Source organism: Microcaecilia unicolor, chromosome 1 (genome assembly GCF_901765095.1).
Source record: "Microcaecilia unicolor chromosome 1, aMicUni1.1, whole genome shotgun sequence".
Taxonomy (NCBI): Eukaryota; Metazoa; Chordata; class Amphibia; order Gymnophiona; family Siphonopidae; genus Microcaecilia; species Microcaecilia unicolor.
Window position 1 is genome coordinate 573,365,801 of NC_044031.1, and position 25,891 is coordinate 573,391,691.

At 44.1% G+C, this 25,891-nt stretch overlaps 1 protein-coding gene and 1 long non-coding RNA gene across 2 annotated transcripts in view; one reads left to right on the top strand and one right to left on the bottom strand.

Annotated features, from left to right (window-relative positions):
- Window positions 1–25,891, bottom strand: part of SAMD12 (sterile alpha motif domain containing 12) — a 670,300-nt gene that overhangs the window by 521,806 nt on the left and 122,603 nt on the right. The window lies entirely within an intron of this gene.
- LOC115479989 lies at window positions 676–13,922 on the top strand. Its single transcript, XR_003943775.1, has 3 exons — window positions 676–688; window positions 13,534–13,537; window positions 13,843–13,922. It is a non-coding gene; the product is annotated as an uncharacterized LOC115479989 (long non-coding RNA).

A 25,891-nucleotide genomic window follows, 5' to 3' on the forward strand; every position in this document is an offset into this window, starting at 1 on the left:
TTTGTTTTTATTTCTTTTTCAGGTTCTTCATCAAAGGAGCAGGTATGTATAATATATATGTTTTTGTTTTAGTCCCCCTAGTTAGTCTCTTGTGAGTCTGTTCTCTATGTACTTGTATAGATGTATTAAGTAACAGATATTTCTTCCAGCTTTCTTGTATTTATTCGGATCTTCACCTTTCTTTTATCATTGGGTACCTTATACATGATGATGACAGGAACCAGGTCCGGGGTACCTACTACGCTGAACTTTAAAAACTAAAAAACTAAAACCTAAACCCTAACTAATTCAGAAATTCAAGTAATCTTGTTATATGACTCTTGAATTACTTCCCTATCTAGCTTCCCCAGTAAAAAAAAAATGTATAATTCTTTAACCCTATTCTATCCCTCCCACGAATAATTTTTTTAAAAGGATTTTTAAAAGTCTTAGTGTAACTCTTTTACTCACAGAACTACTGAGATTGGTATACAATTCAGAGACTTTAAAGTCTTCTCCAACAGAACAGCCCACAGCTGCTCTAAAGTCCACTGTATTTTTAAAACAATTTAATTACTTTTTCTTTTCAAAGTAGCTTATTCTAAGGTTCAGTGGAAGTTTTCCAATTAATAATTTCTCACAGAACCCACTTCAGAATAACAGACTTAGATGTACACAGCAGAAAACACATTTGTGGAGGAGTGGCCTAGTGGTTAGGGTGGTGGACTTTGGTCCTGAGGAACTGAGTTTAATTCCCACTTCAGGCACAGGCAGCTCCTTGTGACTCTGGGCAAGTCACTTAACCCTCCATTGCCCCATGTAAGCCACATTGAGCCTGCCATGAATTATTTTATTATTAAAACAGCAGCTTTTCCAAACAGCCCTCAGCCACGACTCTATAAGCATTAAAAGATGCGGGAGTCCACTAAACAGCTTCAAAATACAAATTTTACAATAAATCATAACATTCTAACATTACATAGCATTTAAATAAAATTTAAACATATTTTTCATACCTTTTTAAAGTCCTGGAGTGCTTTATTTTCAGTTTTCTTTCCAGCATGTGCCTGCTGCACAGCTCTGCCATACTACTACTACTTAACATTTCTAGAGCGCTACAAGGGTTACACAGCGCTGTACAAATTAACGAATAAGGACGGTCCCTGCTCAGAAGAGCTTACAATCTAAAAGACGAAATGTCAAGTTGGGGTAGATGAGATTTCTTGAGAAGAGATGAAGTGATTAGGTGCTGAAGGCGACATTGAAGAGGTGGGCTTTGAGCAATGATTTGAAGATGGGTAGGGAGGGGGCCCGGCGTATGGGCTCAGGGAGTTTGTTCCAAGCATGGGGTGAGGCGAGGCAGAAAGGGCGAAGCCTAGAGTTGGCGGTGGTGGAGAAGGATACTGAAAGGAGGGATTTGTCTTGAGAGCGGAGGTTACGGGTAGGGACGTAAGGGGAGATGAGGGTAGAGAGGTAAGGAGGGGCTGCAGATCGACTGCATTTGTAGGTGAGTAGGAGAAGCTTGAACTGTATTCGGTATCTGATCGGAAGCCAGTGAAGTGACTTGAGGAGAGGGGTGATATGAGTATATCGGTTAAGGCGGAAGATAAGACGTGCGGCAGAGTTCTGAATGGACTGAAGGGGGGATAGATGGCTAAGTGGGAGGCCGGTGAGGAGTAGGTTGCAGTAGTCAAGGCGAGAGGTAATGAGAGAGTGGATGAGAGTTCGGGTGGTGTGCTCGGAGAGGAAGGGACAAATTTTGCTAATGTTATAGAGGAAGAAGCGACAGGTCTTGGCTATCTGCTGGATATGCGCAGAGAAGGAGAGGGAGGAGTCGAAGATGACACCGAGGTTGCGGGCAGATGAGACGGGGACGATGAGGGTGTTATCAACTGAGATAGAGAGTGAAGGGAGAGGAGTGAGATGCCATGATGCTGTCAGCTGTCTCTCCCTCCTTGAGGCACCCCTACAGTGCGTGCCAGCTAACCGCACGCCCACCTGCAGTCCACTTGCTTTCCGGGTCACCGCCCCAGCAGCCTCAGGTGTATTTTCTTTTAACTCCTAGGAGTTACATTATGCATAGTTTATAGAATAACTCTTATGCCCAGGAATTGCGCCTGACTTTAGGACTTAACCAGTTATGTGTTAGCCGGCACCACATAAACCGGATTTTCAATGCCGAAGCCCAGACATGGCCTGACACTGAATATCCAGGAATAATGCTACCGCCAGCTGAATATTTACCCCTTAATGAAAAACATGGACTCATAACCAAGATCCAAAACCGAAATAAAGGATCCAGCTACATCCCTACATTGTTATAATCATCATCACACTAAAAAAAACCTTGCAAAAATCAATTCAATTTACTGCAAAAGCTAAAAAACAAGAATCAAAAACACATACAAAATCTGTCCATTTTTCCTATTATTCTGCAAAAATGACCTAAATCATTTAAAAAAATTATTTTGGTGAAAACTGATGTATTATTTGTTGCATTTGTATCCCACATTTTCCCACCTCTTTGCAGGCTCAATGTGGCTTACATGGTACCGTAATTGGCATTGATTGATTCCGGTGTGAACAAATACAAGGTGTGAGTAATATCAAGGTGATATTATGGTAGAGTGAGATACATGTATGGTAAAGACAGTTGGGGAGAACATCATTAGGGAAAGGAAGAGATAGTATATGTTCCATTACGATCTTTGGTTACGTTGTGTCGCAAATGTCCAGGTTTTTTATGTTGGGTCGGAGGGGTATGCCCTTCAGAACAGTTCTGTTTTTAGTGCTTTCCGGAAATTCAAGTGGCCGAATGTGGTTTTTACTGCTTTTGGTAATGCATTCCACAGTTGTGCGCTCAGGTAGGAAAAGTTGGATGCGTAAGTGGATTTGTATTTGAGTCCTTTGCAGCTTGGGTAGTGGAGGTTTAGGTATGATCGTATTTGTATACAGGAGGACAACAGTATCTTTGCAAAATCTGCACAAATAATTTATTTATTTGTTGCATTTGTACCCCACATTTTCCCACCTATTTGCAGGCTCAATGTGGCTTACATAGTACCGTCAAAGGCGTTTGCCCAGTCTGTGGATAACAAATACAAAGTTGTATAGTGATCGTATGAGGTATAAGGTATAATCCATGAACATCTTCACTATATCTCTTCTTCATAGGATTTCCTACACCATCCAACAGCAAGGTCTACACAACTCTGGAGGGGATGTTACTATAACAGTGCTGTGAAGACCTTACTGTTAGATTGCTTGGGAGATCCTACGATGAGGAGATAAGGGGTGGTTATTAAGCTCATTATTTTCCCCTTAGCATGTGCTAAAGAGCAATAACTAGTGTTATATTATTATAATACATGTTAATATGAGATATACTTAGGGATGTCAGCTGCAAGATTCCAGACACTGCAGGTCGTTCAGAATGCAGCAGCACATTTGGTTGTAGGAGTGCAGAGATCTGGTCATATTACTCCATTTATGAAAAAGCTTCACTGGTTGCCAGTGACATATAAAGTTATTTTTAAGGTTTTATCTGTGATTTATCACTGAATTTGTGCCACTTGACCAGTGTATTTTTTAAACACTTTGAATATGTATCAACCAAGATGATCTTTACGATCTGAAATGGCAAAACAATTATGTCTTCTGGCAACTACAACATATCACCAAGTTGAGACTTGTACAAGTGTATTTTCGATTGCTGGTCTTACTATGTGGAATAAGCTTCCTGGCAGTGGTGGCCCTACCATTAGGCCACCTGAGGTGGGGGCCTCAGAAGGCACGTTCCAGGAGTGGCACTCTACCCTCCCTCCTCAACCCTTTTATCTTATTTGTTTCTTTTCCAAAAGGTGGCAGTGGCAATGATTCCCACAGACTGCCCTGCCACTGGCACCAGCCTCTTCTCCCACTGTGGCCTGCCTCTTGTTGTAATTTCCTGTTTCCTCAGCAGCGAGGCACAGTAGTGAAGAGGGCAGCCTACGGAAATTGCTGTTGCTGCCTTTTGGAAAAAAATAAGGTAAATAGGAAAAGAGGGAGATGCTAGAATAGGGGCGTGGGTGGGTGTGATCTCATCCCTGCCTTAGGCAGCAGATTGCCTTGGGACACCCCTGCTTCCAGGGAACTTGAGACTTTGTGTGGATGTTCAATGGTTTAAGAAATATTTGAAAATTCATTGTTTTATGAAGGTTTTTCCGGAGGAATAGTCTTAAGTTGGACTCATGAACTTCCTTTGGACTTGCAGATGTTTAGATGACGGTTGGATATATGGATTGATGTGGTCTTATATGTATTGGTTATGCATTTTTAAACTATGTATGTTTGTAACCTGCTTTGGTTTAAAGTGGGATATAAATATGGAAAATAACTAAAATAAATATCGTGGGATACACAGTAATGAGATGCAAAGTATGTAAGTGCATGCAAAATAGCTGATTACTATGTAAACAGTATGAACACCGCAAATCATGTTATTCCTGGAGGTATTTTTCTTTCCTGGAAGTTCTCAATAGGGCCAGCATGTGATATCCTGCGTGGCCCTTCCTTCTGTCCCCTAATGGCCCCCAATTTAAGACCCCCTCCTGAAGCCCCCCTCCCCCAGGAATCCCTGCAGGTTCACCAAACCTGTAAGCAGCTTCATCCCTTGTTGTACCATGAGATTAACGCTAGGGGTCAACATTTTGAACCTGGTACCAAAAAGGGGCAGGAGTGACTGGGGATTGCTCCTGCCCTGTCCCCACTAAACACCAGGGACTATGCCAGGTAGGCCCAGGAGAGGCCTACAGGAGGCCTTGAAAGCAACAGAAGTAAAACCCGGACTGGCTCAATCTGTCCTCCTTTGTCTGGAGCCATATGGTAGCCATAGATATGGGCAGCTATCAGGGGTGTAGGGAGTCTTGAAAGGGGACCATCAGGGAGAAGGGGGAAATTGAACTCAGCATAGTGTATACTGCTGCTTTTAAGAAGCACCTGGGAACATCAGGCTGTGGCTACCACAGATTAGTCACTCCTGTTGGAAATTAAGGTGTGATATAAGACCATTTATATCACACCTTAATAACTACCCACTTTAGTGAAGACTTTGTTGGATCCTTTGTGCAGATGTCAAGCAGCTCTACATACATACATAACCCGAGGTTCTATATATCGTGCCTCGATTTCCACACAGAAATCAAAGTGAATTCCATAACAATATGCATTAACTTAATTAGTTAAAAAGCAATTGTTAGAACTAATTGGCATTAATTAGAATTTAGGTGTTTTGTGGGCGTTCCAAAATTTACATTTTGTTACAGAATATGGCCCTCTGTGCCTAAATCTATGGGCCAGGATTTATGCTACGTTTTTGTTGGTATAAATGGATACACATAGTTTTTGGCACTAGGATATCAACTAACTATATTCTATATACCACATCTAAATCTTGGCACCGCTTATAAATATTTTCTGTGGGGATTTTCTAGGTGCCATATATAGAATCTTGCCCTATTTGCATAAGAGATTCTGTGGTTTTTGCAACTACATTCAAAGCAGTTTACATTGAGGGGCATAATCGAACGGGGCGCACACGTTTTCCCGAGGGCGTCCCCGCAGGACGGCTCCGTGAAGGGGCGGGGAAATCGCTATTATCAAAACAAGATGGGCGTCCATCTTTCATTTCAATAATATGGTCAGGGACAACCAAATCTCAACATTTAGGTCGACCTTAGAGATGGGCGACCTACATGTTGAGATGGTTGACCTTAGAGATGGTCATCTCCAGTTTTCGGCAATAATGGAAACCGAGTACGCCCATCTCAAAACGACCAAATCCAAGCCATTGGTCATGGTAGGAGCCAGCATTCGTAGTGCACTGGTCCCCCTCACATGCCAGGACACCAACCAGGCACCCTAGGGGGCACTGCAGTGGACTTCACAAATTGCTCCCAGGTGCATAGCTCCCTTACATTTGGTGCTGAGCCCCCCAACCCCCCCCCCCCAAAACCCACTACCCACAACTGTACACCACTACCATAGCCCTAAGGGGTGAAGGGGGGCACCTAGATGTGGGTACAGTGGTTTTTGGGTGGGTTTTGAAGGTCTCACATTTACCAGCACAAGTGTAACAGGTAGGGGGGGATGGGCCTGGGTCTGCCTGCCTGAAGTGCACTACACCCACTAAAACTGCTCCAGGGACCAACACACTGCTGTCATGGAGCTGGGTATGACATTTGAGGCTGGCATAGAGGCTGGCAAAAAAAATTAACATTTTTTTAGGGTGGGAGGGGGTTGGTGACCACTGGGGGAGTAAGGGGAGGTCATTCCCGATTCTCTCCGGTAGATCTGGTTAGTTCGGGCACCTTTTTGAGGCTTGGCCGTAAAAAAAAATGGACCAAGTAAAGTCGACCAAATGCTCGTCAGAGATGCCATTATCGGCCCAGGACGCCCATCTCTTAAGCATGCCCCAGTCTCACCTTCGCTACGCCTCCGACACATACCCATAAACGTTGGTCGTACCCGCGACGGACTGCAGTTGAGGGCGCCCAAAATCAGCTTTCGATTATGCCGATTTGGGTGACCCTGAGAGAAGGACGCCCATCTCCCGATTTTTGTCAGAAGATGGGCACCCTTCTCTTTCGAAAATGCCCCTGATAGTATATACACAGGTACTCTAGGGTAATGGAGGGTTAAGTGACTTGCTCAGAATCAGAAGGAGCTGCAGTAAGAACTGAACCCAGTTCACTAGGTTCAAAATCCACTGCACTAACCATTAGGCTACACCTCCACTCCAGAAAGAAGATTACCCTCATGCCTAATAAACACCATCAGACTGATTATAGGATGGAGATAAAAATGAAAACCAAACACACACCTTCCCTCTCAAGCTACTAACATAAAACATGTTATATTTTCCTGCAGGAAATGCTTCCATTGAGAAGCTGAGCTGCTGCAACTAATGAGTAAAGACAAGGGATAAAGAAATCAGCAGACTACGTGAGGAGGGTGAGAAAGGAGCCGGTCATGTTAACACTACAAGCTAAGTAAGTGAAACCACTGCAGGGCAACAGATGGCAAACAGTGGGGAAAAGATGGCACTGGGTATCAGTGTAATAGTGTCACCCTATTATGCTTTAAAGCATGCTTGATTAGAGGCAATGAAAAAGAAATCTACATCAGTTGAAACAAACAGTTTAAGCAAAATAGATGCACTTAGCGGGAAGTATTCATGCTAACATTAGTAGAAGAATATTTTAAAAAGAACAATGGCAAAGTCTGCTGGTCTCCTTCAGAAAGTCTATCCAACAAGCAAAGGGTAAAGGACAGTGATGCATAACGAGTGTTGAAAAATAAATAAGAGTAGGCAAATGTCATCTGACCATGGGTTAAATTTACTGGGAAGGAAAAAACATGCAAGTCAAAAACACCTGTCCAAAAAGCATTGCAGAGACTTTGCCCTAAAGGGTTAAATCTAAGAACTGAGGACTAGATGCACTAAAGTCCTCAGAAGAGCCGTTCCCTTACCGATTCCATAGAGAATCGGTAGGGAATGGCCATGCATCAAGGAAATGGAATGCAAATGAGCTGCTCCTTGTAGCTCACTTGCATTCTCTATTTCCTTGGAAACCAGTCGGCCAGTCAGCCGGTCGAGCATGCGCAGAGCAGCCAAGCGTTATGCTGGCTGCTCTGTGCATGCCAAAGACATCCAAAAAGGATGTCCCTGACGAACACTTGTCAGAGCCGCGGGCCGGAGCGCAAGCTGCAGCCGCCAGTACAGCCGGTGATCCCTGCCGCCCCACTCTCGGAAGAAGGGTGTGGATTGCGGCTGACCGTGCAGACCCTCCTCCACAGGAATGCACGGCTCTGGGGGTGAAGGGGGGTGAGAGTTGCACCAAATTACCACCACCGGCATTGGGACGTGCGAGGATGCCTAACATGGACGTCCTTCACTGAAACATAAAAAAAAGGATGGCCCTGACGAGCAGTTGGACGTTTTTCCCCAGATTTGTTTGTGATGGGTGTTCTTCTGCGAGGACGTCCAAATAAAAAAACTATCTGGACGTCCCTTTCGATTATGCCCCCCTCCAGGTCTCCGGACGTGTCTAGGCAGTAAAGGACGTCCCTGACGAGCACTTGGACGTTTTTTTCCCGATTTTTTTTTGTTACATTTATAGAAGTTTTTAGAGGCTGCACAACCCCAATGAGAGGTACAAACCTCCCATTAGATTTTCCACGATTAGGCAATCAGAAAACGGTAGTGCATCTCATTACAATACGATTTATACACATTGGGGTACTAATTTGCTCATCTGCATTCCGTTTTCGTTAGCTGCTACCGTGATTGGAAAATGGCTCGGAGAAGCATTTAGTGCATGCCACGGTTTACTACTTGCTCGTTAATGGCTCGTTAAGTTTAGTGCATCTAGCCCTGAATAATACAATACAATACTACTCTTGTAGTGGATCAGTGCAGATTGCAAGATGATTAACTAGCTAAACAAACTGGGAAGAAAACAGAGTATATATTGAAATTCCATAATTAATCCTTAAAATATTTGTTAAACAAGTATGTTTTTAGTTGTCTTCTAAATACCAAATAGTTTATCTCCAGTTTGATATCTATTGGTAGAGAATTCCAAATTAAAGCTGCCTGGCAGGAAAATAAAAGACTATGAAATCACTTATATCGCAATTGTGCCAAAGTGGGGAAAGAAAGTGTTAGCAGGCCTTTTGAACGTAAGGATCTTCACTTGGATAAAAAGGTTATCATAGCTTTAAAAAAAGTAGAGAGACTGGATCATGAATAGCACTAAATTAGCAGAGTACAGAGCTTAAAGGTTACATGGGCTTCCATAGACAACCAATAAAGAGGCCCTTTTACTAAGCTGCGTAAGCGTCTACAAACACCAAAATGGAGTTACTGCACAGCTACCGCGTGGCTCTTGCGGTAATTTCATTTTGGTGAGCGTCTGATACATGCGTCCATAATTTTTATTTTCAGCCGCACGTATTGGACGTGCGCTAAGTGGCATTTGGCACGCGTAGGTCATTACCGTCCGGTTACCGTATGAGACTTTAACACTAGGTCAATAGCTGGAGGTAAGGTCTCAGACCTAAAATGGACGCGCGGGAATTTTGATTTTGCCGCACATCCATTTTCAGCAAAAATTTTAAAAAGGCATTTTTTACAGGTGCGCTGAAAAATGATTCTGCGCATGCACCCAAAACCCATGTCTACATTACCGCAGGCCTCAAGCGAGGCGAAGCTTGACATATCTCTCTGTTTGGCGTACCATTCTAGTTGAAACATTTTGTAGGCTCTGCAAGCATCACATCAATCTGACAGAACAGCCTGCATAAAGCACATTACAATATCACAATGCCTCATACTGAAGTTTTCGTAGAATTCTTTTACTGTAGCTTTTTTTCTCATCTAGAGGGTACAGAAATTAAACCTTTGGACAAAAGAACTGCCATTTGAAAAAAACAAACAAACAAACAAACAAACCCTAACCCACCTCACCCTCTTTCTGTGGGACTGTCACTGGAATGCATTTGTGTTTCATTTATATATTCTGATAGTTGTAAACATTTGCTTATTTCTGATCTGAAGAAGGGTTGACTTTGAAAGCTAATCAATTAAAAAAAGGTATCATCCTATTTTCTTTTCTATATTCTGTTTTATTTCTATTTATTACCAAAACAAATTAGTGCAAGCAAAGCAATTTTAAAACTTACTTGCAATGTTCTCCATTTCTGTAAAAGTCAGACTCTTCAAATGCACAATGGCAGCCGACACGCTAGATTTCTTTTGTGATTATTAGAAGGAAAGTCACAAACCAGTTATATTGTAGGTATCTTTGCCTAACAAGTGAGCAGTAGAAATTAAACCTGCATTTAAAGAACAATCTTATGCATTCATTTCTCTCCAATATTGCTCTACATTTCTTCCCCTCCCCCCCCCCCCCCCCCCCCCCCCGTTTACTGACTCTGGATACTGGTTATTGTGATCAGTTACTTATTTCTGTAGCAACCCTACCTGATCCTGGAAAAAGCTGCTTTCTTTACAGCCTTGAGACAATTTTTAGAACCAAAATAAACACTAGAGCCGTCAATTATTTTCAGCATGGAAGTGCTACTTTTTTTTTAATATGGAGGCTATTTGGCTGCAGTCTGGATGAAATTGAGTGGAGGAATAACCTGGTGGTTAGTGCAGTGGACTTTGATCCTGGGGAACTGGGTTCAATTTCCACTGTAGCTCCATGTGACCTTGGGCAAGTCACTTAACCCTCCATTTCCCCAGGTACCAAAATTTAGGGCCTTGTTTACTAAGCAGTTTTAAAGGCACATTAACCATGTACGTACCTACATGGTTAGCAGGCATGCTAAAAACACTAACACACCTTAGTAAACGGGGCCAGTGGCATAGCTACGTGGGGCCAGGGGGGCCTGGGCCCCCATAGATTTGGCCCGCACCCCCCTGCCGACAACCCTCTCGACCCCCCTCCCGCCGCCATCTTCAGACTGTTAGTTGAATCCTTGGTTTTAACTCAATTTGATTAGTGCATTTCCATCTATGCTGGATGTAAGGAGAGTGTCCTATAACGGCTGCAAACGGCTCAAAATACAGCAGCTAGGCTTGTCCTCGAGGTATCTCATTTTGATAGAGCCACTCTATTAGTATGCAAGCTGCACTGGCTGCCCATTAAAACCAGGATTATTTTTAAATTATGTGTTTTTGCCTTTCAAATATTTACATGGCATGACACCGGATTCAATGCAGCCCTTAATAACTATTCCTCTACACAATATAACTGCTGTTTCTAGGGACTACCTTAGACTTCATCTTCCAGATTGTAAGAGACTCCGCAGCCTTTAGATACCAAGGTGCTAAGTGGTAGAACTCACTGCCAATGGCCATCAAGGGTCAGCCTGATTACTTGGTATTTTGCAAAAGACTGAAAACTGTCCTCTTTGAGAGGTTCCTACCCATTGATGGAGTGTGTTAGATTGACAGTGGCCATCAATGGTTTATTGTTTAGTTCTTATGTGTATCTTATTTGTGATACTCTGCTCTTACTTGGTATTTTGTTTACGGTATTGTAAACCTTGCCTGCTGTTTTACTTATTGTAAAAGCTACATTGAACTTCAGTTTGTTTAGGATAATTTGGGGTATAAATGTCAATATATACAGTGGTGGAAATAAGTATTTGATCCCTTGCTGATTTTGTAAGTTTGCCCACTGACAAAGACATGAGCAGCCCATAATTGAAGGGTAGGTTATTGGTAACAGTGAGAGATAGCACATCACAAATTAAATCCGGAAAATCACATTGTGGAAAGTATATGAATTTATTTGCATTCTGCAGAGGGAAATAAGTATTTAATCCCTCTGGCAAACAAGACCTAATACTTGGTGGCAAAACCCTTGTTGGCAAGCACAGCGGTCAGACGTCTTCTGTAGTTGATGATGAGGTTTGCACACATGTCAGGAGGAATTTTGGTCCACTCCTCTTTGCAGATCATCTCTAAATCATTAAGAGTTCTGGGCTGTCGCTTGGCAACTCGCAGCTTCAGCTCCCTCCATAAGTTTTCACTGGGATTAAGGTCTGGTGACTGGCTAGGCCACTCCATGACCCTAATGTGCTTCTTCCTGAGCCACTCCTTTGTTGCCTTGGCTGTATGTTTTGGGTCATTGTCGTGCTGGAAGACCCAGCCACGACCCATTTTTAAGGCCCTGGCGGAGGGAAGGAGGTTGTCACTCAGAATTGTACGGTACATGGCCCCATCCATTCTCCCATTGATGCGGTGAAGTAGTCCTGTGCCCTTAGCAGAGAAACACCCCCAAAACATAACATTTCCACCTCCATGCTTGACAGTGGGGACGGTGTTCTTTGGGTCATAGGCAGCATTTCTCTTCCTCCAAACACGGCGAGTTGAGTTCATGCCAAAGAGCTCAATTTTTGTCTCATCTGACCACAGCACCTTCTCCCAATCACTCTCGGCATCATCCAGGTGTTCACTGGCAAACTTCAGACGGGCCGTCACATGTGCCTTCCGGAGCAGGGGGACCTTGCGGGCACTGCAGGATTGCAATCCGTTATGTCGTAATGTGTTACCAATGGTTTTCGTGGTGACAGTGGTCCCAGCTGCCTTGAGATCATTGACAAGTTCCCCCCTTGTAGTTGTAGGCTGATTTCTAACCTTCCTCATGATCAAGGATACCCCACGAGGTGAGATTTTGCGTGGAGCCCCAGATCTTTGTCGATTGACAGTCATTTTGTACTTCTTCCATTTTCTTACTATGGCACCAACAGTTGTCTCCTTCTCGCCCAGCGTCTTACTGATGGTTTTGTAGCCCATTCCAGCCTTGTGCAGGTGTATGATCTTGTCCCTGACATCCTTAGACAGCTCCTTGCTCTTGGCCATTTTGTAGAGGTTAGAGTCTGACTGATTCACTGAGTCTGTGGACAGGTGTCTTTCATACAGGTGACCATTGCCGACAGCTGTCTGTCATGCAGGTAACGAGTTGATTTGGAGCATCTACCTGGTCTGTAGGGGCCAGATCTCTTACTGGTTGGTGGGGGATCAAATACTTATTTCCCTCTGCAGAATGCAAATAAATTCATATACTTTCCACAATGTGATTTTCCGGATTTAATTTGTGATGTGCTATCTCTCACTGTTACCAATAACCTACCCTTCAATTATGGGCTGCTCATGTCTTTGTCAGTGGGCAAACTTACAAAATCAGCAAGGGATCAAATACTTATTTCCACCACTGTATAAATAAGTAAATCCAACTAGCAGGAGATGTCTTTTATATAACATTTTAATTCTGGAAGCCTGCATTCAGTTCTGAAGAACATAGAAATTTATTTGAAGGTCCTTTTACTAAAGCTTAGCAAATGCTAATGGATATTAGCATATACTAAATGGTGTATGTCCTATTTTATACCTATGGTCACATGGCACTTAATGCCTGCTAAGCTTTAATAAAAGGGTCCCTTAATGCTTTTCCAATGGAATGTTTTGCTATATATTTAGACTATGAAAACCTTCAAACAACAATAAAGTGGAATAAATATATAGTGTCAAACACCTTCCTTATAATGGAGGAAAAGGCCTCAATAAACCCCCTGTGATACTTCACAGAACTTCTCTGATCTATAGTAGCCACAGGATCATTTGTCATCTTAGGAAAAAAGCCTCCAATTTTTTCATTATGCACATTTGCTGAATTTAAAATATCTTCTTCAATGTCACCAAAGCAAGAGCATCAAAAATGAAGCACACTTATCTTATAGTCATCCCAACAGGGGTCCTGTTTCGCCTGTGGCTTTATCAAGGGATGTAAAGCATTTTCAAATGCCAGTGCTTTGCCAGTCAACACCGCACAATTCAACAGTTTAGAAGCAGCTGCAGTTGAACATACGTAGTCTCTTTATTGCTGAGGCAACATGAAAAAACCATTGTGCAGTGTTGGGAAGCTTGCTTTTTTGAGAGTGTGCCATACCGGTAGCTACCAGTTGCTTTATTACAACATCCTTTAAATATTCCTGATGCAGGCCAGTTTGGCCAAAACAAGACTCGTATCGAGTCTCAGATTTTAATAAATAAAGCTGTTAACTACAGTTTACTGTTTCATTTTTTCAAGTCACCTTCACTGTGCTTTGCGTGCTTTTGAGACTGTGAGGTTCTGTGTTTTTCTGTTTTCACGTCGGCATGTGTAGGTAACTTACGTGTGCAAGTTGTGAAACACGTCTAACTAGTACATGTACATGTAAATTGTGAAACACCGACCTGCATGTGCCATCTGTATGTGTAATTTTTATGTGCAACTTGCACGGAGTAGAGGACTGGCCTAGTGGTTAAAGTACCGACCTTGATATCCAGAGATGCCCACTTCAAATCCTACGGCTACTCCTTGTGATCTTGGGTAAGTCACAACCCTCCATTGCCTCAAGTACAAACTTAGATTGTGAGCCCAATAGGGAAACACCCGGTGTACCTGAATGTAACTCACCTTGAGCTACTACTGAGAAAAGTGTGAGCAAAATCAAAACAAATAAATGTGTAGCTTAAATATTCATGTTGGTGTCCCACAGGTCGGATGTGGATACCTGCACATGTGCATTCCACTAATTTTTTTTTTTACATTTGTATCCCGCGCTTTCCCACTCATGGCAGGCTCAATGTGGCGGGCAATGGAGGGTTAAGTGACTTGCCCAGAGTCACAAGGAGCTGCCTGTGCCAGGAATCAAACTCAGTTCCTCAGGACCAAAGTCCACCACCCTAACCACTAGGCCACTCCTCCACTCTAATTAACAACAGAAGCTGTAATTCTTCTTTTTATTTTAGTTTTGAAGGGGAAAATAAGCAATGGGGGATTAAGGGGAAAACTCCCTTAATCCCTCCTGTTCAGGGCTGGCACAAACATGCATTTTTACACATCTACACGTGCAAAGGTGAAGCTGTAAATGCAGACGTTGATATACTGAGACATAAAAATGCATTCTCTTTCTGAAACAGGGAACACATGTGGATTTTGGTTCTGGGGGTAATCTGTTAAGTGAGAACAGCAGCATGGCTGAGCTCTTCTTGTTTTGGCTCCTTTAGGGGTCCTTTTACTAAGATGCGCTGAAAAATGGACTGCTGTAGTGTAGGTGTGTGTTTTGGGCGCACACAGAATCATTTTTCAGCGAACCTACAAAAAATGCCTTTTTAAAATTTTTGATGAAAATGGACATGTGGCAAAATGAAAATTGCCACGCATTTATTTTGAGTCTGAGACCTTACCGCCAGCCATTGACCTAGAGGTAAAGTCTCACACAGTAACCGGGCGGTAAGGACCTACGTGTGCCAAATGCCACTTGGAACGTGTCCGATACGCACGGCTGAAAATAAAAATTATTTTCCAGACGCATGTATTGGACGCACGCCAAAAATGAAATTACCGCAAGAGCCACCTGGTAGCTGGGCAGTAACTCCATTTTGATGCATATTGGACACGCGTAGATGCTTAAGCAGCTTAGTAAAAGGACCCTTTATTTTGCACCGCTAGTCCCTGATGCAGATCGCGAAATGCTAGCCATCGTCAGACAAGCTGTGGTGGCAATAGACTTTAAAGCTAAGAATTTTCATAATGGACATTGTCTAGGAGCCCTCCTTAATTCTACAAGTAAATTTCTCAAATAAAAGCATAGGAGGCTTTTTATGCCGATGATTGAGATGCAGTACCTATATAGACCATAGCTTTTTAAGCAGGTCTAGATCTACTGAAGCTTTTTGCTCCTAATGCATAACAAATTATAATGCTTTCTTTTGTTGGATAAGTGTGAGGACTTGTTTGTGAGGTGATTCAATATACTTTGAACTTTACTTCCTTTTATTGTTTTGAATAGTGTGGATTTTGGTTCTGCCAAGCCCCAACCCAAACATGTCCCCTTACAAGCTACACACAGTACAGTTATAGAAGTATAAAACTGGCTTTCTAAAATCAGCTTTTACACATGCACGATATAAATCACATGTAGGGTTTCTAAAATATGCACCATAGAGGGGCATAATCGAACGGGGCCGGCCATCTAATCTCTAAGGCCGGCCCCGGAAAGCACCATACCCGACCGTATTATCGAAACAAGATGGCTGGCCATCTTTTGTTTTGAAAATACGGTTGGGGCCGGCCAAATCTCAACATTTGGGCCGGCGTTAGAGATCACCACCATTGTTTTTTGCCGATAATGGAAACTAATGGTGGCCATCTCAAACCCGGCCAAATCCACTGCATTTGGTCATGGGAGGAGCCAGCATTTATAGTGCAGTGATCCCCCTCACATGCCAGGACACCAACCGGGCAACCTAGGGGGCACTGCAGTGGACTTCACAAATTGCTCCCAGGTGCATAGCTCCCTTACCTTGGGTGCTGAGCCCCACAAACGCCCCCAAAACCCACTACCCACAACTGTACACCACTACCATAGCCCTTAAAGGGTAAAGGGGGGCACCTACATGTGGGTACAGTGGGTTTGTGGTGGGTTTTGGAGGGGTCCCATTTACCACCACAAGTGTAACAGGTAGGGGGGATGGGCCTGGGTCCGCCTGCCTGAAGTGCACTGCAGTACCCACTAAAAACTGCTCCAGGGACCTGCATAGTGCTGTGATGGAGCTGGGTATGACATTTGAGGTTGGCATAAAGGCTGGCAGAAAAATGTTAAAAAATATTTTTTGGGTGGGAGGGGGTTAGTGACCACTGGGGGAGTAAGGGGAGGTGATCCCCAATTCCCTCCAGTGGTCATCTGGTCAGTTGGGGCACTTTTTTGAGGCTTGGTCCTAAAAATAAATGGACCAAGTGAAGCCGGCCAAGTGCTCATCAGAGCCGGCCTTCTTTTTTCCATTATCGGCCGAAGCCGGCCATCTCGTAACCACGACCCCGTACTGCCTTCCGTATCCTGCCGAAATGCCCCCTTTAACTTTGGCCGGCCCTGGGACGGAAAGCAGTTGAAGCCGGCCAAAATCGGCTTTCGATTATACCGATTTGGCCGGGTTTAGGAAGATGGCCGGCTTTCTCCTTTGAAAATAAGCAGGATAGGCATCTATGTGTCTTATAAAATACTAGCAGTAAACTGGCAGAAATCACTCCTAAACTGAAGTCATGAATGTTTATAACTCTTTTGGAGCAGGTATAAATGTATGCACAGATGTGTATATTTTATAAAATACACATATAAATCCTGACTGTCCATGCCCCATCCCTCCACCCATCACTGTGCTTAATCCCTGAAGTAATTTTAGAAAAGCCCTTTTACATGTATAAAGAGGGGCATTTTCAATATGATGTCTAAATCCGACTTTGGACATTTTGCTAAAAACATCCAAAATTCAATTAATATAGTGATTTTCAAAACAGAAAATTGTTTCAAAAATGGCCATTTGCTAGACATTGTTGTACTCGGTGCATTTATGTTTTTGGACCATTTTATTAAAAAAAAGTCCAAGTGAAAAACGCACAAAATCAAATCACTGAGATGTAGGTGTAGCCAGAATTCTTAGTTTGACTTCTCATCAGTTTTTGACACCATGGATCATGATATCATGCTATCACGACTGACAGAAACAGGTATCAATGGAACAGTATTTGCTTGGTTCAGATCCTACCTATCAGACTGGCAACAATCCATAATGTTTGGCAGCAACTCATCACCCGCAGAAACAAAAGTGGTTCGCAGTTTCCACAAAAATTCAACAAAAGAAGGAAGTGGAAAACACAACTTCAAGAGATCAATCCGAGACACCAGGGTGAGATGCTCCAAGAAAGCTTTATTAGGAACTAGAACTGGGCGCTGCAAATCGACTTTAATGGCTAAGTTTGTGCTGGCGGAGACGATATTTCATGTGCTCCATTGTCAATCAGTATATACCTTGTGCATCCACTGATCGACCCCTGATGAAGACTTTTTTAAAAGCCGAAACACGGACCGTGTAGGGTCCTAATAAAGCTTTCTTGGAGCATCTCACCCTGGTGTCTCGGATTGATCTCTTGAAGTTGTGTTTTCCACTTCCTTCTATTTTTGTTAGCAACTCATCACCACCATGGACACTGACTTGCAGGGTACCACAAGGATTGATACTGTCACCTATTCTGTTCAATATCTACCTCAAACCACTAGCTGAGCTGATTCGGTCAATGGACACTCAGTTCTACATCTATGCGGATGATGTGCAGCTACTCATATGCACTGAACCTGACTTACTACAGCCTTGAATAAACTGATTACCTGTCTATCATCAATTCAAGAATGGGCTAAACACAACAAACTTTGCCTGAACCCAAGTAAAACCGAGCTTCTCTGGGTCCCTAACACAAGTGGATACATACCTGCAATCAAAATCCCTTTTGAGAAGTATGAACTCCCCCTCAAATCACAAGTCAGGAACCTTGGAATACAGTTAGATTCAACACTTACTCTGATTCCCCAAATCCAAGCAACCTTCAAGAGCTGCTTCTACTATTTGCGACAGCTACGCTGCCTCTCTCCTTACATCGAGAAGGTAAATCTTATCCCAGTTGTACATGCCATGATAGCATCAAGACTGGATTACTGCAATACACTATATAATGGTCTGACTACAAAGGGTCTGCACCAGCTCCAGTTGATTCAGAATGCAGCAGCAAGACTCATAGAAGGTTGCAAGCAACGTGAATATATCACACCATTTTTGCAAAAACTTCACTGGCTACCAGTACAATACAGGGCTAAATTTAAAAGTCTATGTCTGATCTTCAAGGCCCTGAAAGGAAATGGTCCTGAGTACCTGAAAAATAGGATGACCCTCCACACACTGCCAAGGACACTAAGGTCCTCCCAAGGACTTTCACTAACCACACCCTCTCCAAAAGACATTACACGATGTGATACCCGCAAGCGAGCCTTCTCCGGAGTAACCCCCACACTCTGGAATGCGCTGCCTGAAAGGCTTCGCTTAACACAAGACTATCTCTACTTCAGGAAGCAGGTGAAAGCTTGACTCTTCAACCAGGCCTTTAATGGAAGAAGTAACTACCTCATTAGTCTCACTCATACACACAAGGAGTGACTCAAGCTGCATATACTGCAGCAGGACATGTTTATCCACTCCTACCCTAGCTGAAATATTTAACCATTTCTCTGACCTCATGTGCAACTTTCTTTAAATCAATCACCTTACTTTCTAACTCTTCTTACTTTCTTACCTATCTATATGTTGCATCTTTGCTTTACCCTTCGCTATCAATTATAATGTTCTATTACGTATTGTGTTGACATTGTAAATAGTATACCATGCCATACTTTGTACTGTTTTTGAATATTTTACTGCTGTAATTGTCTATTGCTCATGTTTGATCTATTCTTACTGTACGCCGCCTTGAGTGAATTCCTTCAAAAAGGTGCTAAATAAATTTTAATACATAAATAAATAATAAAGACATTAGTAGACTGGCCACACAAACATCCCAGCAGATCTGTGGGGCACCCTAGGGGGCACTGCAGTGGGCTTTGCATAACAGGTCCCAGGTACACATCTCACCATTGCCCCCTCATCTTGTATGGTGAGCCCTCCAAAACTCACCAAAAATCTACTGTACCCAACTGTGCACCAATACAATAGCCCTTATGCCTGTAGGTGTCACCTATATGTAGGTACAGTAGGCTTTTGGTTGGATTTGGAGGGCTCATACGTTCCACCACAAGTGTACCAGCTAGAGTAGGCTATGGGCCTGGTTCCCTTCTCCACAGTGCATTGCAGTGACCACTAGACTACTCCAGGGCAGTGGCGTTCCCAGCATGGATTGCACCAGGGGCGGATCGCCGATGCACCCCCCCCCCCGCCTGCAAAATGACACCTCCCCCCCCCCGGCGAAATGACACCCCCCTGGGTGCACGCCACTGGGGGGGGGTGCTGCGGCGCGCGCCTGTGGGCTCCGACTTTGCTAACTTCGCTCGTTCACTGCAGCTCCCTCTGCCCCGTAACAGGAAGTAACCTGTTCCGGGGCAGAGGGAGCTGCAGCGAACGAGTGAAGTTAGCGAAGTCGGAGCCCACAGGCATGCGCCGTGGCACCCCCCCAGCGGCGTGCACCCTGGGCGGACTGCCCCCACTGCCCCCCCCCCCTTGGTACGCCACTGCTCCAGGGACCTGCTTGCTGCTCTAATAGGACTGCTAATTACATCTGAAGCTGTCAAAGAGGGGGTGGAGTGGGTCAGTGACCCCGGGGGGGAGTAAGGAGGGGGTCATGCATTAATCCCTCCAGTAGTCATCTGGCCATTTAAGGCAACTTTTTGTGACTTAGTCATGATAAAAACAAGTGTAGTCCAAAGTGTCTAAACTGTAGCCCTGGACATTTTATTTTGTTCCATTATGGTAGAAAAACATCCCAGTGTTAGGAGCCTGCAAATCTTGCCTCCAACACACCCCTGACATGCCCCCTTGAGATTTGAATGTACTGCTGACGAACTGCATAGAAAAACATCTAAAAAATAGGTTTTGAAAATAGCGATTTGGAAGATATGGCAAGAAAAACGTTGCCACTTTGTGCCACTTTTTGGAGGTTTTTCTGTTTCGATAATGAGCCCCAAAATGGCCTTTGTGTACAGAAAATCCTTTATAAATTTACTTCCTGTAAGTGCAGTTCAAGATTAGATTTTCTTCTTAAAACATATAGGGCTGTATTCAAGAAGATGCGCAGGTGGAGGGGCATAATCGAAAGGGATGCCCAAGTTTTGCTGTGGACGTCCTTGCAAAACGTCCCGATGGAGGGGTGGGGAAACCCTTATTATCGAAACAAGAAGGATGCCCACCTTTCGTTTCGATAATACAGTCGGGGACGCCCAAATCTTGAAATTTAGGTTGTCCTTAGAGATGGTCATCCCTAGACTTGGTCATTTCTGATTTTCAGCGATAATGGAAACCAAGGACACCTATCTCAGAAATGTCCAAATGCAAGCCCTTTGGTCGTGGCAGGAGCCAGCATTCGTAGTGCACTGGTCCCCCTCACATGCCAGGACACCAACCGGGCACCCTAGGAGGCACTGCAGTGGACTTCATAAAAAGCTCCCAGGTACATAGCTCAATTACTTTGTCTGCTGAGCCCCCCAAAACCCACTACCCACAACTGTACACCACTATCATAGCCCTTACGGGTGAAGGGGGGTACCTACATGTGGGTACAGTGGGTTTGTGGTGGGTTTTGGAGGGCTCACATTTACCACCACACAGGGCCACTGAGAGACTGGGCCAGGTCCGGGGCAAGGCTGCCTCCGTGGCCCCACCCCCGCTGCTCCCCCTCCATCCGCCACCGGGCCGGGTCCCCTGCATTGGAATCACAGCACCTCTCACCTGCGTGTGAAAGCGCTGCAGGCAGCAGGGCAACAGATCGCTTCCCTTCAGCCCTCCTTCCCTCCTTGTGTCCCGCCCTCACAGAAGTTACGTCAGACGAGGGCGGGACACAGGGAGGGGAGGGAAGGAGGCCAGAAGGGAGGCAATCTGCTGCCCTGCTGCCTGCAGCGCTTTCACACGGAGGTGAGAGGTGCTGTGATTTCAATGCAGGGGGCCTGGTCCGGTGGCACATGGTCGACGATGGAGGGCGGGTGGGATTGCGGCGCCGGGCCCGGGGAATTTTGTCCCCCCTGCCCCCCCCTCTCGGCGGCTATGCCACCACAAACGTAACAGGTAGGGGGGGTGGGCCTGTGTCCGCCTGTCTGAAGTGCACTGCACCCACTAAAACTGCTCCAGGGACCTGGATACTGCTTTCATGGACCTGAGTATGACATTTGAGGCTGGCACAAAATATTTTTAAAGATTATTTTTTGAGGGTGGGAGGGGGTTAGTGACCACTGGTGGAGTAAGGGGAGGTGATCCCCCGATTCTCTCCCGTGGTCATCTGGTCAGTTCAGGCACCTTTTTGTGCCTTGGTCGTAAAGGAAACAGGACCAGGTAAAGTCAACCAAATGCTCATCAGGGATGCCTTTTTTTTTCCATTATGGGTCGAGGGCACCCATGTGTTAGGCATGCCCAAGTCCCGCCTTCGCTAAGCCTCTGACACGCCCCCGTGAACTTTGGTCATCCCCGCGATGGAAAGCATTTGGAGATGCCCGGCTTTCAATTATATCGATTTGGGTGACCCTTTGAGAAGGACGCCCATCTTCTGATTTGTCTCGGAAAATGGGTGTCCTTCTCTTTCGAAAATAAGCTTGACTGTCCTTGGGTAGTGCTAATCCCAGTTTTTTCCAATGGTGACTTTATGGTTTTCTGGGTTAAAAGCTCAATTGTTTAATCATGAATTTCCATAATGGAAAAGAAATAGGGGATGTAATCAGCCACTTGTTACTTCTTTTACTGATGAGCAGAAGGCTTCTGAGACAAGCAAATATGAAAAGCAATCAGTGTTGAGAAAGTCAAACTTAATACTAAAGGTCTTTTTTTTAAATAAAGGCTGCATTTTCCTACCATACCATTTTAATTTCTATGCTATTTCAGATATAAAAAAGCATTTCATTGCAGTAGTGATGGAATGCATCTGGGAAATGTATTCTGGCAGAACAATCAATAATCTTAGGTTCAGTGCCAATACATTTTTATCTCTGGTATGGGGAGTAGCTTAATGGATCTTGTAGTAGACTAATTTTTTCTTGTTCATATTTTGATCTCATTCCAAACCTCAAGAAAAACTCTGGCCAAATTCCAAGTGCCTCATCTCACCTAGGGTGATAATGTCGGAGTATTAGGGAACATTAGGCAGATATGCATCACAAGATTGTACTGGAAGTAATAATTCATCACAGTGCTGCTGATATTCAAACTACAAAATTATTTGAACTACAAGTTTGATTTGTTGCCTAGTAAGGCCTGGGTGAGAAGATTTGCCTTCCACCCAGGGAGTAATGAAAATTGCTTTTCACTTGGCACCAAATTCTGAAACAACTTTTTTTTTTTTTTTAAATCTAAGTATGTCATTATGTACCTTTCTAAACGATAATTGCTTCAAAGTCACTTAAACTCGTTTCTTGCTCTGGTTCAAACCCATTAAGACTGGAATTGCCATGCTGACCAATTTAGTAAGATCTAGAATGCATATCAACCTAGCAAATATATATTTAAAAATATTCATATTCCAAAAAATCTCTCATGGTAGATTATGGAGGTCATCTAAAAGAGGCATTACAAGTGTAAACTGCAAACATGTTTGCCACATTTAGAATATAGTTATTTCCACTAAGAATTATAGTAGTAACATAGTAAATGACGGCAGATAAAGAGCTGTACGGTCCATCCAGTCTGCTCAACAAAATAAACTCATTTTACATGGTATGTGATACTTTATACCCAAGTTTGATTTGTCCTTGCCTTTCTCAGGGCACAGAACGTAGAAGTCTGCCCAATACTATTCTCGTACTAAGTTCTGAAGTTAACGTTGAAACCCCTTAAAATTTATACTCCAGCCCATCCATATCTATTCAATCACAATCAGGGCATAGACCGTAGAAGTTTGCCCAGCACCGGATTTGCTTCCCACCGGTGTCGCCACCTAATCTCCACTAAGATTCCGTGGATCCATTCCTTCTAAATAGGATTCCTTTGTGTTTATTTATTTATTTGTTACATTTATATCCCACATTTTAGGTCACTGCAGCTTCTCTGCAGCACTGGACATTCTATACTGTTTTCTGCTTTAATTTTCCCTTTCTCCCTAGAAACCCAGGAAAGTCATCAGAAATCACTTTTAACAAAAAACAAAACAAAACACAGTTTTCCCTAAAGGTACTCTTCTCGGAATCAGGTTTTTTGTAAAGGCTCTCTTTTCTTTAAAACCAGCTTCTTTTTAAAATGAAATCATTAATAACTTTCCTTAATAATCACCTGTTATGTCCTTAAGAGAATATTGTTTCTCTGAAATCCCAAGCTCTCCAAACTCTTTTCACAGCTCTGACATCAACTAAAACAAATTCTAGTTTCCAATGTTTTTTTTAAATCCCAAACAGAAGTTTTCTTTCCCCTTTCTCACTGAAACAGTACCCTCAGTCCAGGGGAGCCAACTTTTCAAAATTATTGGGGGTGCTAAGCCAAATGGAAATTACCTCTCCCTGGACACAGTCAGGGAATTTCTTCAATTATTGGGGGTGCTCAAGCACCTACAGAGCCGGCTCCTATGTCCCAGTCTACTAAAAATCTTAAAACTAGAGACATAACCTTTTTTCCTCTTAATTTAACCTAAAACTCTGACTGCAGCCATACTTGCCTCTGTCTCTCTTCAGATTTTCAACTGACTCATACAACTGAACTTTTCTGATGACATCACTCATTCTACCAGGCTCATGCACGTGAAAGTTCTAAACCCTACACATGCCACAACTTCAAACATTGCACAAATAAACTCTATCTCCTCTTAAATACAAAGATTTCTAGTCCTTTCTTAAAACCATGAAAATAATAATAATTCTCCTCTCACAGTTATCCCTCAGAGCTCTGATCCATGCATACAACTAATACATCCACACATACACACAATACATTTCCTGCAGCTAAACCTGTATATATCTGCAGCTCAGCTTACAGAATAAAATGAGGTGTGTTCTAGATGATAAAGCAATTCTATAATCTAGGTTCCCATATTTATATGCCCCTTATGCATATAAATATCTAGCATATTTGCACCAGTGGCGTTCCTAGGGGGGGGGGGGTGCGGTCCGCCCCGGGTGCACGCTGCCGGGGGGTGCCGCGCGCGCCTGTCCTCCATTGTTCCATGCTTCTTCTCTGCCCCGGAACAGGTTACTTCCTGTTCCGGGACAGAGAAGAAGCATGGAACAACGAAGGACAGGTGCGCGCGGCACCCCCCCCCCCCGGCGGTGTGCACCCGGCGGGGGGTTCCTTTGCGGGGGTGTCCTTTCGCCGGGGGGGGGGGGGGGGGGGTCCGCACTGCATCGGGGGGGGGCGCTGCACCCGGGGGGCAGGGTGCATCGGCGATCCGCCCCGGGTGCCAGCCCCCCTAGGAACGCCACTGATTTGCACCTACATTTTAAAATGTACACGTTCCTGCAAAAGTGCCAGCAGGGCACTTAAGCATTACTCTGTAACAGCAAGCCTATCTATATAGTGCAAAAGTGCAAGGGGGTGTACACATACAGGGCCGTGCCTAGGGTCTCCGGCGCCCCCCTGCAGTTGGCCCCGCCGGCACCCCCCTGCAGTTGGCCCTGCCGGCGCCCCCCCCCCCAGAAAACGATCGCTACACTACCCGCCCTCTTCTCCCCAGATCCTTTTCCTTTTTGTTTAAATTTACCTCTCCGGCGCGCGGCAGCGTAGCGTTAGTGAGAAGGAGGTGGCGCTCCCCGCCCCGACGTGTCTTCTTCCCTGACGTCAGAAGAAGGCGTAACCGAGCAAAGGGAAGAGACTGACATGTCGGGGCGGGGGAGCGCCGCCTCCTCACTAACGCTACGCTGCCAAGCGCCGGAGAGGTAAATTTAAACAAAAAAAAGGACAAGGATCTGGGGAGAAGAGGGCGAGGTAAGCATGGTGCGGCGGGGCGCCCCCCAGAAGATGGCGCCCTCCTGCCATGCTTACCTCGCTTACCGTGTCGGCACGGCCTTGTACACATAGGTGGAGAATAGGCAGGGCATGGGAAAAAATGCTCTCAATTATTTGCTTCCCTGCTTTAGGTGCCACAGTTATAAGAAGTCTATGGCTGGTGTACATAAGAACATAAGAATGGCCATACTGGGTCAGACCAATGATCCATCTAGCCCAGTATCCTGTTTACAACAGTGGCCAATCCAAGTCACAAGTACCTGACAGAACCCCAAATAGTAGCAAGATTCCATGCTATCAATCCCAGGGTAAGCAGTGGCTTCCCCATGTCTATCTCATTAGCAGACTCTCGACTTTTCCTCCAGGAACTTGTCCAAACATCTTTTTAAACCCAGATATGCTAACCATTGCCACATCCTCCGGCAAAGAGCTTAACTATTCATTAAGTGAAAAAATATTCCATCCTATATGTTTTAAAAGTATTTCCATGTAATTCATTGAGTGTCCCCTAGTCTTTGTACTTTTTGAAAACCACTTGTCCTTGAAACATGCTCAAAACAGAACAATCCTTTTGTATAAAAGAGATGGGGTGAAGATGTGATTCCATGTGCTCCACTGAAAGGAGAGTTTAATTTTACTATAAATCTTTATAACACTAGGCTTCCCAAGGCAGATTACAACAAGAGTCGAGATGAACCCATCAGTAAACAGGGTATCCTCACTGAAATTTGGCCATATATTACCACATTGTATAGAACAGTGTAGAAAAAGGAGCAGAAAATACAGTCTCTATTACTGCTGTTTCCACCAGCTACAATAACTTTTAAGCAGTTTTAGTGATATTCAATTTTATTTCATGATATTTATATC